At 38.2% G+C, this 14,864-nt stretch overlaps 1 protein-coding gene across 1 annotated transcript in view; it reads left to right on the top strand.

Moving 5' to 3' along the window:
• The first annotated feature begins 10,160 nt into the window (after positions 1 to 10,160).
• Positions 10,161 to 14,864, top strand: part of apbb1ip (amyloid beta (A4) precursor protein-binding, family B, member 1 interacting protein) — a 46,667-nt gene continuing 41,963 nt past the window's right edge. The window contains exon 1 of the mRNA XM_053637010.1: positions 10,161 to 10,354. The gene's annotated coding sequence lies outside the window, so the exon portion shown is untranslated. The remainder of the gene's footprint in view (positions 10,355 to 14,864) is intronic.

Below are 14,864 nucleotides of genomic sequence, written 5' to 3'. Positions count from 1 at the left end.
TTTTAGTGAGACAGGGCTTACACTTAACAGACTTAAATGTCTTTCTTTCTTTTTTCTTGTTATTATTTATTGATGTTATTGTTAATGTATTGCAATATGAAACTCAAGAAACCCAACGGGCCATATAAAATACTTCATTATTATTATTATTATTATTATTATTATTTACAGACATGATGTTTTATCCTGTCTTTTCACCTGTCTTTAAATTGTTTTATTAAGTTATTGTACGGCACTTCGGCTGACACTTGTTGTCTCGAAATATGTAATATGAATAAAATGTGACTTGGATTAAGGTCTTTACGAAATGAAATGTGACCTGAACCACAACTAAGTGTGTATTATTATTATTATTATTATTATTATTATTATTATTTATAATTAAAAAAAAAAATACAGTGCTGTGCAAAAGTTTTAGCCACCCTATTTTTTGAGTACAAACTTTGTTTTAGATTTTTATTTGATGACTTCTACATTATCGAGTCAGTACAAAAAAAAAAAAATAAAACAACATTTTATTTCCAAACATTAGTTTTCCAGCACAAAATGAAATGTTACAGAGAAATGTGTGTGTGTGTCAGTAAAGAAAGCAGCGTACAGTATTAAGTGGTAAGAGACACTTTTCAGATAAAAATAAATAAATAAATAAAATAACACAATGAAGGCTGCTGGGTGTCGCTGCAGAAATAAGAAGCGAGTGCGACAGTCAAAGTCTCCAGAAGAACCGTGTCTGGTTCTGCAAGATGCTCAATAACACTTACAGCTCACTTCATTATAAAACTGCACTCATTCTACCTGAGACCAATATATATATATATATATATATATATATATATATATATATATATATATATATATATATATATATATATTTGTCACACCAAATATTAACATTGTTTCATTTACTACGCTTTACTGCTCTTTATGGTATTTTTTTTAAAATGTAGAAACATTTAATTTCATTATTTTTGAAGGCATCTTTACTCTACAGCATTTCTTTGCATGTGCCTAAAACTTTTGCACAGTACTGTAAAAAAAAAAAAAAAAAAAGTATTTTGTAAATAAATAAATTGATTTTGTTTGATTATTTATTGTATTATTTAACCTGATTTCATTTTTAAGAATGATACAAATTCCACTGAGTGATAAAGACTAAGGCAAAAATCTTTGTTGTTGTTTTTAATATGATTTAATATGATGAAATGAGAAGCGTCTGCTCTAGGCTCTTGTGTCTCTCTGCTGTTGGTGTAGGTGTTTGGACAGCTGCTGTCTTTCCCCCGGAGCTGTCACCCTCAGCGAGCCCAGGCTGAACAGGTCAAGGTTTATTTGTCAGAGTTCAGAGGAACAGGAACCCTTTCGTGCTCGAGTCCGGAGTTGACTGACAGACACACAAATCTCAGGGATAATGACTGTTTTCATTCGAGGTTACCCACAAGGTCACGACTTCATGAGCGTTCTACTTGCTGAAACGCTGAAAAGCTCTGAATGATGCACGTACTTCAACAACATAATCCTTAAGTGAATTTGGATAAGCTTTATTTATATCTTATGTTTTTGTACAGCAAGGGATTTAAAATAGACGTAACATTTCTCAGGTTAAACCTTTCATAATGATCCATTAAAGTCCATTAAAATGTCTATCTTTAACTTATAGATACTTAACCCCTTATTCTACTGTACCTGTGTCTTAATTGACCTTTTTAAATATATATTTTATAGATTAATGTACAGCAATGAGATATTCTGTAAAAACTATACAGTACGTGTTTTTTTCATCACTGCACAGAGCTGCAATAAGAATGATTCACTTTCATTTTATTTCATTTAATATGGTTCCATTTCATTTTGAACCTCATTTAATGGCCAAAAATACTTTTATCTTCATGCGCAGTGTGATTTTAACTTTTATATATTGATTTCATTGTTTTTGACTTGTTTGATTTGTTTTGTGACTGTTCTATCAAAATATAAGCTCCAGCAGGTTTAACACAGGAACTAGGAACACTTTCCACTGCGTAGCCTTTGTGGATTCATTTACATGGTTATTTTGTATTTTATTTTTGACTTTATTTTTTGTTTTATTTTCAACCTGATTTAATGGCAGAAAAATACAAGTTTGTCTTCATATACAGTGTGGTTTTATTTACGTATTGATTTCACTCATTCATTTTATTTTATGCATTTCATTTCATTTCATTTGTGTGTGTGTGTGTGTGTGTGTGTGTGTGTGTGTGTGTGTGTGTGTGTTATATCATTTCAATTGTATTTTTCAAGCTAATTTTTATACACTCAGGCAGGTGTTAGGAACATGACGTTACGAACAGGAGTTAGTGACACTTTGTCTGCATATTCAGTGTGGTTTTATTTACATAATAATTTAATTATTATAATATATTAGTTTATTTCAAACCTGACCTAATGAAAAAAAAAATAGTTTGCTGTTGTATTATTATTATTATTATTATTATTATTATTATTATTATTATAAAAAATAACCTTTTTATGAGCTCAGTTTGGTTTAATTGACATAATGAACAAATAACTTATTTTATTATTATTTATTTGCTTGTTTATTTATTTATTGAGTACATTTTTTAAAACATTTTTCACTTGAGCTCAGTTTGGTTTAACACAAGAATTCGAAACGCTTTCTTCTTCACCTCCAGAGTGGTTTTTTTTTATTTTTTAAACATTGATTGTTTTCAGCAGAGGGTGCTGTTGCATTCTGGGATAATCAGTAGTCCATTCACACTCACTAACACGGCTATAAATCACTGTGTCTCCCTCATACTCACCGAGGCTCTGATTAGGCTGAACGATGGTGTTATTGCTGTTGCAGTCACTGAGCTGTCGTGAGGTGTGGACCTCTGGATACATCACGCAGGATAAAGTAACACTAATGGTTTTAAAAGATAGGCCTAGCCTCCACTCAGGCCTCAGCATGTCTCGCACACCTCACCATATGCCTGTCTTGGGTCACTTAAGCGATGAAGTAAGCCTAGTCTGCTCCAGAGCTCATAAATAAAAAATTTTAAAAAAACAGCCGGTGTTATTTATCAAAGGAATATGTATAATCATTGATGTGACGTTTTCTGTAAGGAGATGTTTAATTAAAACCTACAACAAACGGTGAAAGAAAAGGCCCAAAGGCATAAATGGACGTTATTTTGACTCACGAGTTTGTACACAGCATAGTGTCAGCTGTCATCACCCTTTAAACACATGCTCATGGAAATCACATTATAGACGCTGATCAATTCAGAGCCTCCTTTTGTTCACACAAGAGTTTTTGATTGAACGCGTATGTGAAAGAGGATGTAAATATGCCACGTTCACTTCGGATGAAGGAAATGAACAGTGCGGAAGTTTTATCCTGACAGCTGATGAATTGGCCCAGGGTCAAATATGTAGTCCTGTTGCTCAATTCATTTGATATCAGACAGCGTGATGGGCGAGTCCATGTTCGGAGTGTCCTGCTATAACTACGCTCATAATCGTTGTATGTTTAACAATACTTCATACAATTTAATATTTTAGCAGTCATCAGTCCGTACAGGATGTCGAAGAGTTTCTTTTGTCTGTGATTGTTGCGGCCAAAAAGTCTTTTTTTTTTTTTTTCAAAATGGTGCTTTTTTTCACGGAAAACTACTCGAATCGGTGAAATCGAAACCGCTCAGAAGCGTTTTGCACGCTCTTCCGCGGTGACGTTTGTTCATAAATGAGACCTTTTAACCGTACTCATGCTCGACGCACGTGAATCGAAGAGGGCTTCGGCTGAACGCACGGCGTGATGATGTCACATGACGTGCCGTGGCCTGAATCGGCAGAAAATCTGCTGTCATTTTCCAAAAATTTGCAAGCCCCTCCGAATATTGCAGAGTTTGCTTGATATTGTGCTAATCGCAAAATCCTGCAGGGACTGGTTAATGTTTAAATCTATTTAACATCTCACGCTTGAAAACTATGAGTCATTCAATATAGGTTATGAATGTAAATTTTAAATCCCACAACCCTGTTCCCTAAACACATTCACCCCTGTGAAATATTTGCAATATTCACATGTTAAACAGGAAGTTGCATCATCTGAATTTCCTTATTATCACGTGAAGAAGAAAAGTCTTTCTTTCTTTTTTGTCTTTATTTTCAGTGATGCTGTGATATTAACTGATGATGATGATGATGACGACGATGACGATGATGAAAGCACAACACTGTTACCCAGATTTATAGACTGAAAAATTATACATTAAAAAAAAAACATCACTTGAAGTAAGTAGAACGTCCCTAATGTCCTCATGCTGTTAGCATGGATGCTAGTTAACCACATTTTGTGTATTTGGCAATTCTATGCTTTAAAAAAATTAATAAATAACCCAACAACACACAGCCAAGAATACGTTGATGAACCATGTCGACGGTCCGCGGGCGTGGGACAGACATATACCCTACTCTAGAGAGCGTTTAACTGGATGAAGACAAAACTAGTACAGAATGATGCGTCAGAATATATATTTTTTTGTATGTTGTTGTCCTGGAGGTGACTAACTTTAAAATGAAAATATCTTTATACTGTAATTATGACTATTTTTGTTTATTTTTTCTTTTCTAGATATGCTTTTATATGGGTGTCTATAACACTAAAAGATGAGTACAGAGAGCTTAAATTTAAAAGCCCCTTTAAGATGCAGCTTTTTAAATATTATAAAAATATTTGATTTTTATTTTTATTTTTTTTTTATAAATCCCAGTCATAGACTCACCTGAATACCATACTGTTCCTAAGTGCATGCTCTGTGACTAACCTAGATCAGTGTGTGTGTGCTGCAGTCACTATATGAAGATGTCCAGATCTCTTGGCTTGCTTACTCCAGTCTTAACGACAGCTTCAGAATTCCTCCAGGTCATTGTTTCCTTCACACTTCTTTATGCTGTTTCTGTCATTCTGCTTCGAATAGAAATAAGGAATACCTGACATCCTCCAAAGCAAAGCCAGTTCCTATAGGAAGGAACGACTCTCTATTCAAAATGATCACAGCCTCCACGGGACATATTTCATGCTTATTATCCTGATTTTGAAAACGGGGTCACGTAGCATCATGCTAAACTCAGAAACCACAATCGTGGTAAACTGCATGTGATTCTCGAGTAGGTCCGCGTTTTCTTTGCCCAGAAATGACGTAATGACTTCATCTTCATCGTTCGTCGTCTTCCAAACTCCTTCTCTTTCATGTGTGTGAGCTCTACAAACAAACGGTTCTGCGCTCCACTGGAAAGCTACCAGAAAATGTCATTTCAGATGTCCTCATATCCTGATTCTCTTAGTCATTAGGCCTCTGTTTCTGTAATGAAAGTGCAAGTTTGCGTTCCCCAGGAAAACACATTTCATCCACGTTTAGTTAAGGTGAAGATGGATCTCACTTCATGTTTTTGTAGTACCAGGAACATCAATAACACAACACATTTTCTTCAGACTCCACGCTCTTTAAAAATGGTTCCTCAAGGGTTCTTCGGGTTGATAACTGTTTAAGATTTCTACTAAAGCAACCATATAAAAGAGAGAAAAGCACACATTCTTTGCTCCTCACAATGGTTAAGTCCTGAATGGTGCTTGTAGACTACCCAAAAATGTATGGAGGCCATGAAAGCTAGCCTGTTCAAATTCCTCCAGCCATTGCGTTGTTAAGTGCAAAACTATGCTACGTACACAGCTGCTGTGAGAGGTTTCAAGTTACAATCACAACAGCAGCTACAATCAATGTCTCTGTCAGACCACCAGCATACAAACAAACATTTACAAAACTGAGGAAACTCACCTATGAAGCCTCATAGTAGTCCACTGATCCATAACATCCCAACAAAAACAGTCTGGTTACACTGGCAAGGTCCAAAAGATCCCAGATTCAAGTAAAAATGTTTGGTCCAAAACACACTATTAAACAGTTAATACCCATGGACTGTTGCTGCATCATTTCAAATTTACAGTATTTCACAGACACCTGTACCCAGAGCAACTTGTGTTTATACAACTGAGCAGTTGAGGGTTAATGGCCCAATAGTGGAAGCACTGGGATTTGAACCCTCCACCTTCTAATCAGTAGTCCAATGTCTTAACCACTGAGGTATCAAGTTACTAGCAGATTTGCCTACTCTTTCACACATTCTCCGTTATAACTTCGGTTCGCTTGTGAATATTCCTTGCTTGACTTCAAAATGGCCACTTGACTCTGACCTTTCGAATGACACCTCATTTGGACCAGTAGGAGCTTCCATGTCCTTTCCATAGCCTTCACTAGCCAATGAGAGTCCGTGCTTCTCCTTCGTGAAAAGCTCGAGCCTATTGCAACCGATTGTGTGGATGACTGGCGCATCGTATAGCCAATGAAATTCTGTAAAATATAGGGGTGAGTTTCAACACTTTGTTTTAAAAGTCCCTGCGTAAAGCTGGTGGCAAGTGTTCAACGTTTTTCTGTGCATAAAAACACACAAAGGTTTCAATTATGAATATAGATATAAATATACATTTTGTAGCTTGCTGGATATGTGATATGATAGCTCTTAGTTTCACTTTTCCAAAAGGTGATTTTGGTAAAACGCATGGACGTTCCCTTAGAAAAACATGTTAACATAAAATATTAATTTTCTTTGGTATTGTTATCAAATTTGAACTGGGCGCACGGTGGCTAAGTGGTTAGCACGTTCGCTTCACACCTCCAGGGTCCGGGGTTCGAGTTTGCATGTTCTTCCCATGCTGTGGGGGTTTCCTCCGGGTACTCCGGTTTCCTCCCCCAGTCCAAAGACATGCATGGTAGTCTGATCGGCGTGTCTAAAGTGTCCGTAGTGTATGAATGGGTGTGTGAGTGTGTATGCGATTGTGCCCTGCGATGGACTGGCACCCTGTCCAAGGTGTACCCCGCCTTGTGCCCGATGCTCCCTGGGATAGGCTCCAGGTTCCCCGTGACCCTGAAAAGGAGTAAGCGGTAGAAGATGGATGGATGGATGGATCAAATTTGAACTTGGACTAGAAAAGGCTTCATGCTGTGGTACAATTGTGTTTTCCAGTTAATATCTCCCAGCTGTAATCATCTGCAGGCATCTGAATGCAAATAATAATAATAATAATAATAACAGGCAGAAAAAAACCCTTCTATAACAGTGTTTCTAACTTCAGTGTTTCTGACTTCAGAACTTCAGTGCATCACCTTTCAAAAGAGACCGTGCATGTACTCTAAATAGTTCAAGAACAGCTTTAATTTTACTTTGAGTATGCCTTGCACAGGCATTTTAGGCTAATTTTACAGGACTTTAAGAGGCTAGAATACACAACATGGTCTTTTAGGCTTACCCAATTGTCCAGTATTCTTAAACTAAGGGTTCGTCTCAATCAGCTCCTTAGTTCAGTAGTAAGGGCACTGATCAGGGAGTCGGCCATTTTTAAGGGCTGTCTCAATCCCTAAATCCTTCCAGTGCACTGGAACAGAAGAACGTTTCTCTCAGCCAGTTTCGTCTAGAAATATAAGCAGCTTGTTATCGTGGTTGTAGCTCTCACATGATTACTTACATTAGCGATTTTTTACTTAATTTGACGCTCTATATACGGTCCGTTTGAGTCTAATGACTTTTAAGTGTTTAATGATTTTTTAAAAACACACTAGCGAGCCTACGATCCTGCTACCGTGAAGTGCCGCGACAGAAACATGTGTGATTAAGCGAACACATTTATATGACATCTTTATTAAATTAATTTAGCACCAAAATGCTTTCTTAAGGGTTTTAATTTAGATTGATGTCTGAAATGGCTCTTTCTAGAACCCACTGTTATAAGGTTCTACATTGAACGTTTAAGATTTTCCCCAAAAGAACAAACCAAAGACACCATTAATGTGACTCTCAGTTCTCGGGTCCCCGGTTTGATCCTGAACTCAGTTTGTTTGTTTGTTTGTTTGTTGGTTCTGTGGAGTTTTGCATGTTCTTCCCACACTGAAAAAATTTAATTTGACCTTTAGTATAGTGCACATGATGAAATTTTGCTCGGCTATTCAATTTAAATATGATTTTGGGTCAAGGAAATAATAAGCGATTTAAAAAGGTTTTAAATGTTTCAATCCTATATAATAAAGCCTGAGATGCTCGAGGTTTCCACTGCGCACGCATGACGTCGTTTGCCATGAGAGCGGACGTTTTCTCCACCTCGGCATATTGATCCTGCTGTGGGGGGCGTGGCTTATGAACTGGATTTGCATATGATCTGAGAACTTTCAAATGATTTAAAATTCGAGTGTCGTAGAAGGGCTGTTTTCTGTATTTCTTGCTCGTGTTGGTCTGAAGATCTAGGGCTACTGTGTTTTGAAAAGTATTTCAGTGAAAATGTCCTTCTCAATCGGTTAAATAATGATAATAGCGAAAATCAAGGTCTCTTGCTTGAAATAAATAAAATGTACATAATAGAACAAAGTTTTTCTTGATTGTTTAATCTGTGTAAAATGTAACCATTTAAATCAAATAGATTTTACCTTAAATTACCTTAAAAAGTAAAAGCAAATGCCAATAATTCAAATTTTTAATAGGAAATTTTACTGATTATTTTTCTGGTGTAATGCGTCTAGATTAAGTTAACTTTACTCGTCACGGTTCGCAATTTATTCCCGTAAATGGGACATGATTAGATGGCGCTGGAACTACTCACGTGAAGTAAAGTCTACGTGATATAATTAAGCTAATATAACTTTTAAAAAAACAACAACAACAACAATGGAGTAAATTTGTACAATTACTTGACACTAAAAAATTGTAATTCATTAAAACGCTTTTTTTTTTTTTTTTTTTTTTTCACTGTATGTCCGTGTGGGTTTCATCCAGGTTCTCCAGTTTCCACTCCTGTCCAAAAACATGCTAAATCTCAGACTATTCATAAGAATAATGAAGAAGGCGAGCATCATGCAAATGAGACCACGCTCAAGCTTTTAAAACTTTCAGCCCTTTCAGCTTCATACTACCGATAGACATATTTTTTTAAGTGTGCTGTTGTTCTTTAACCATCTAACCATGAGCAATCCATTCACATTACTCTGACTGTAGTACAGATCACGAGCCGTGTGATGCTTCTGAAATGAGATGAATCATGTCGGTGTTTTCCCAGTTTGCTCATACTCATTCCGACAGGGAGTTCACAGGTCAGCCTGGAAAACAGATTTCAAACGGGATGACACCGTCTAATTCCATGTGTTTTCCTGCGCTCTATGAAGACGCAGATCGAAAAACCGTTTCGGCTAAAACACCCGATCTGAAGCGAATCCTCTACAGAGTAGTGACTCATTTGCACAGTAATGAATACTACGTGGAAATAGACATGGATTTCACTTCCAGTGGCCCTGCTCTTCTCTTTATACCCCTGTAACTCACGCTACCATATCAATAACGATCACGGACATATTTTATTCAGACTATCTTATAGACGCCTCCGTATTGTTGATGCACAATTAAAAATACACAAAAGGGGATTTTTTTTTTTTCCTTTGGCCCGTCAGACATGTCTATAATCTGAGCAACCTGCTTTAATCAAGAATTCCTTGTAACTCCTTTTTTTTTTTTATCTTAAGAGACTCATGTTTATGCAAATTAGTGCTTCTTCATGGAAGCACACTATCACTACTAATCAAATTTTGTGAGACCATGATGGATTACGTCCGATCAGATCAAATCGTCTCCAAGAGATAATTCACTTTTTACATTTAGACTCTTTTTTAAAAAAAAAAACTAAAAAAAACTTTGACTCAATTCTTCCTATTTCTACTGAGTACTTTTTCCACCCCTGTGTGTTCACATTTCTATTTTCAGTACACGTCTTCACACACCCACACACACAATCCATGAGTGTTCATGTCGAATTTCAGCCTCGGGTCCAACTAAACTGTTATAAATATACCCATATGATACAAAGTGTTTAAGTAATAATAATTATATCGCCAAGTGATTATTAAACACTGTTATACATTCATAAGGATGACACACTTTACCAGGTAGACCTACAGACTGTCCTTTTGGTGCATAGCTGAGCAGGATGTGTGTGTGTGTGTGTGTGTGTGTGTGTGTGTGTGTGTGTGTGTGTGATCTTTCCCTCACAGTGGAATGCACTGAGCAGGTCTGGACCTGAGCTTCCGCATACAGCAGGAAGTTAGTAAACTGACAGTGAGTCAGCCCTGCAGCCGCCCTCAAGCTCCGCGCACCCATCTGCCTGAGCGGGTGTTCACCACGAGGTGAGCGAAAACAGAAGAAAAGCAGAAAACACTGTATCTCCGAAGAAATCATTCATCTATGAGACTCTTGTTTAGTGACTGAGTCCAGGATCACGTCAAAGGTAAGATCTGCCCGTTTTTTCTGTAATAGATGGGTGTGATAGGTGTAGCGCTCGGTGTAACGGTATTCACAAGCGTTCTCTCTGTTCACGTCCGTAATCAGGTTTTCTCACTACCTGAGGGAGGTTTCTTATTCACGCACCTGTTTCAAAGTCCAACTTTTCTTTCATCGGAAAAGATGTTGACTTAGTAGGCTGAGTCGGGTTCTGGAGATTTCTCCACCCAGATTTCTCAACTGGCTGTGATGTAGTTGTTGTTTTTGAAAGAAAGAAAGATAATAAGTAATAATAAATTATAATATATAGGATGGTAGTTTGTCAGACCAGTGTGAATGAACTTCTGTCTGTATATAGATGTGTGTGTGACTGTAATATCTGATCTAGGAACCACTGTACATACTGTATGTGTGTGTGTGTGTGTGTGTGTGTGTGTGTGTGTGTGTGAGAGAGAGAGAGAGAGAGAGAGAGAGAGAGAGAGAGCCAGACAGAGAGAGAGAGAGATTTTAATAATTATACCACACAGACACACACACACTTATGCACACACACATGCAGACATGTGTGTTATTGTAATATCTGATCTGGGATCTGTTGTGTATATGAGTGTGTATGCATGGTAGGCATGTGTGTGTGTGCGTGTGTGTGTGTGTGTGTGTGTGTGTGTGTGTGTGTGTGTGTGAGAGAGAGTGTGTGATCTAGAATCTGCTGTGTGTATATACAATAGGTGTTGTGGGGGGGGGGTGTATAGTTCTATTGTGTATGTTGGCATGTAAAAGCAGCTGTTTAAAGAATGAGTGTGTGTGTAACTGTAATAATCGATCAGGGATCTGTTGTGTGTATATAGTTGTACAGTGTATATAGGGCTGTTACTGTAATAACTGATTTGGGATCTACTGTGTGTGTATATATTTGTGCAGTGTATATAGGGTTGTTATTGTAATAACTGATCTGGGATGTAATTTTTGTGTATAGTCATGCAGTGTATATAGGGTTGCTATTATAATAACTGATCTGGGATCTTCTGTATGTATATGGTTGTGTAGTGTATATAGGGTTATTATTGTAATAACTGATCTGGGATCTGCTGTGTGTATATAGTTGTGCAGTGTATATAGGGTTGTTGTTGTAATAACTGATTTGGGATCTGCTGTGTGTGTATATAGTTGTGCAGTGTATATAGGGTTGTTGTTGTAATAACTGATCTGGGATCTGCTGTGTGTATATAGTTGTGCAGTGTATATAGGGTTGTTGTTGTAATAACTGATCTGGGATCTGCTGTGTGTATATAGTTGTGCAGTGTATATAGGGTTGTTGTTGTAATAACTGATTTGGGATCTGCTGTGTGTGTATATAGTTGTGCAGTGTATATAGGGTTGTTGTTGTAATAACTGATCTGGGATCTGCTGTGTGTGTATATAGTTGTGCAGTGTATATAGGGTTGTTGTTGTAATAACTGATCTGGGATCTGCTGTGTGCGTATATAGTTGTGCAGTGTATATAGGGTTGTTGTTGTAATAACTGATCTGGGATCTGCTGTGTGTATATAGTTGTGCAGTGTATATAGGGTTGTTGTTGTAATAACTGATTTGGGATCTGCTGTGTGTGTATATAGTTGTGCAGTGTATATAGGGTTGTTGTTGTAATAACTGATCTTGGATCTGCTGTGTGTGTATATAGTTGTGCAGTGTATATAGGGTTGTTGTTGTAATAACTGATCTGGGATCTGCTGTGTGCGTATATAGTTGTGCAGTGTATATAGGGTTGTTGTTGTAATAACTGATCTGGGATCTGCTGTGTGCGTATATAGTTGTGCAGTGTATATAGGGTTGTTGTTGTAAAAACTGATCTGGGATCTGCTGTGTGTATATATAGTTGTGCAGTGTATATAGGGTTGTTGTTGTAATAACTGATCTGGGATCTGCTGTGTGTGTATATAGTTGTGCAGTGTATATAGGGTTGTTGTAATAACTGATCTGGGATCTACTGTGTTTGTATAGTTGTGCAGTGTATATAGGGTTGTTGTAATAACTGATCTGGGATCTGCTGTGTGTGTATATAGTTGTGCAGTGTATATAGGGTTGTTATTGTAATAACTGATCTGGGATCTGCTGTGTGTGTATATAGTTGTGCAGTGTATATAGGGTTGTTGTAATAACTGATCTGGGATCTACTTTGTTTGTATAGTTGTGCAGTGTATATAGGGTTGTTATTATGATAATAGATCTGGGATCTACTGTGTGTGTATATAGTTGTGCAGTGTAAATAGGGTTGTTATTATAATAAATATATGTAATATGTAATAAATATCAAGGCAGGACTGCAGGTCATGTGACTATGAGTGGGACTGGATTTAAAGACAGGTTCACACTGTGCAATTTTGGCCACGATCTGTCCGTCTGAGAAAAATTTTGTGAATCCTAAACGATTCCTATAATCCTAGGCCAAAATCTGTTGTCTTTGAGCGCTAGTTTGACATGTTTCCTGGCAGCTGATTAAATTCTGGAAGTGTCAGAAGATTTCAGGCACAGTCCTGTAGTGTGGCTTCACCTACTCCATACGAGCCTTCTTGCGTACGTCAGTTTTTCACGTCTTGACTGTTGGGATCATGTTCGTACAGTCTGACAAGCAACAGTCGCAAAGGACTATTAATAATCGCACAGTGTGCACCCGGCTTTAATGATAAATATCCCATGAATAACAAATAATCATAAATATGAATGATGTCGGATAAGCCATGTTGAATAAGGATTTCTTTTTAAATATATATTTTTTAAAAATCTGAAAATGTTGCCTGCTCACCAGAGGTGGGCTGTTCACCCTAAGCTACTGTATCACCATCATTAAACAAGAATAAAAAACACTTCTCTGTTGCCACCACACCCAGCATGGCTTCACACCAGTATGAAGAAACACAAAGGCTACATGCTAGCATGTCTTAAAGTCTTGTCTGTATGAAGGAAACATACAGTATCTCACAAAAGTGAGTACACCCCTCACATTTTTGTAAATATTTGATTATATATTTTCATGTGACAACACTGAAGAAATGACACTTTGCTACAATGTAAAGTAGTGAGTGTACAGCTTGTGTAACAGTGTAAATTTGCTGTCCCCTCAAAATAACTCAACACACAGACATTAATGTCTAAACCGCTGCCAACAAAAGTGTGTACACCCCTAAGTGAAAATGTCCAAGTTGGGCCCAATTAGCCATGTTCCCTCCCCGGTGTCATGTGACTTGTTAGTGTTACAAGGTCTCAGGTGTGAATGGGGAGCAGGTGTGTTAAATTTGGTGTCATCGCACTCACACTCCCTCATACTGGTCACTGGAAGTTCAACATGCCACCTCCTGGCAAAGAACTCTCTGAGGATCTGAAAAGAAGAATTGTTGCTCTACGTAAAGATGGCCTAGGCTATAAGAAGATTGCCAAGACCCTGACACTGAGCTGCAGCACGGTGGCCAAGACCATACAGCGGTTTAACAGGACAGGTTCCACTCAGAACAGGCCTCGCCATTGTCCACCAAAGAAGTTGAGTGCACGTGCTCAGCGTCATATCCAGAGGTTGTGTTTGGGAAATAGACGTATGAGTGCTGCCAGCATTGCTGCAGAGGTTGAAGGGGTGGGGGGTCAGCCTGTCAGTGCTCAGACCATACGCCGCACACTGCATCAAATTGGTCTGCATGGCTGTCGTCCCAGAAGGAAGCCTCTTCTAAAGATGGTGCACAAGAAAGCCCACAAACAGTTTGCTGAAGACAAGCAGACTAAGGACATGGATTACTGGAACCATGTCCTGTGGTCTGATGAGACCAAGATAAACTTATTTGGTTCAGATGGTGTCAAGCGTGTGTGGCGGCAACCAGGTGAGGAGTACAAAGACAAGTGTGTCTTGCCTACAGTCAGGCATGGTGGTGGGAGTGTCATGGTCTGGGGCTGCATGAGTGCTGCCGGCACTGGGGAGCTACAGTTTATTGAGGGAACCATGAAAGCCAACATGTACTGTGACATACTGAAGCAGAGCATGATCAGTATGCAGTATTCCAGCACGATAACGACCCCAAACACACCTCCAAGACGACCACTGCCTTGCTAAAGAAGCTGAGGGTGAAGGTGATGGACTGGCCAAGCATGTCTCCAGACCTAAACCCTATTGAGCATCTGTGGGGCATCCTCAAACAGAAGGTGGAGGAGCACAAGGTCTCTAACATCCACCAGCTCCGTGATGTCGTCATGGAGGAGTGGAAGAGGACTCCAGTGGAACCTGTGAAGCTCTGGTGAACTCCAACCCCAAGAGGGTTAAGGCAGTGCTGGAAAATAATGGTGGCCACACAAAATATTGACACTTTGGGCCCAATTTGGACATTTTCACTTAGGGGTGTACTCACTTTTGTTGCCAGCGGTTTAGACATTAATGGCTGTGTGTCGAGTTATTTTGAAGGGACAGCAAATTTACACTGTTACACAAGCTGTACACTCACTACTTTACATTGTAGCAAAGTGTCATTTCTTCAGTG

Source organism: Ictalurus furcatus, chromosome 1 (genome assembly GCF_023375685.1).
Source record: "Ictalurus furcatus strain D&B chromosome 1, Billie_1.0, whole genome shotgun sequence".
Taxonomy (NCBI): domain Eukaryota; kingdom Metazoa; phylum Chordata; class Actinopteri; order Siluriformes; family Ictaluridae; genus Ictalurus; species Ictalurus furcatus.
This window is presented reverse-complemented; position numbering and strand designations above follow the sequence as displayed.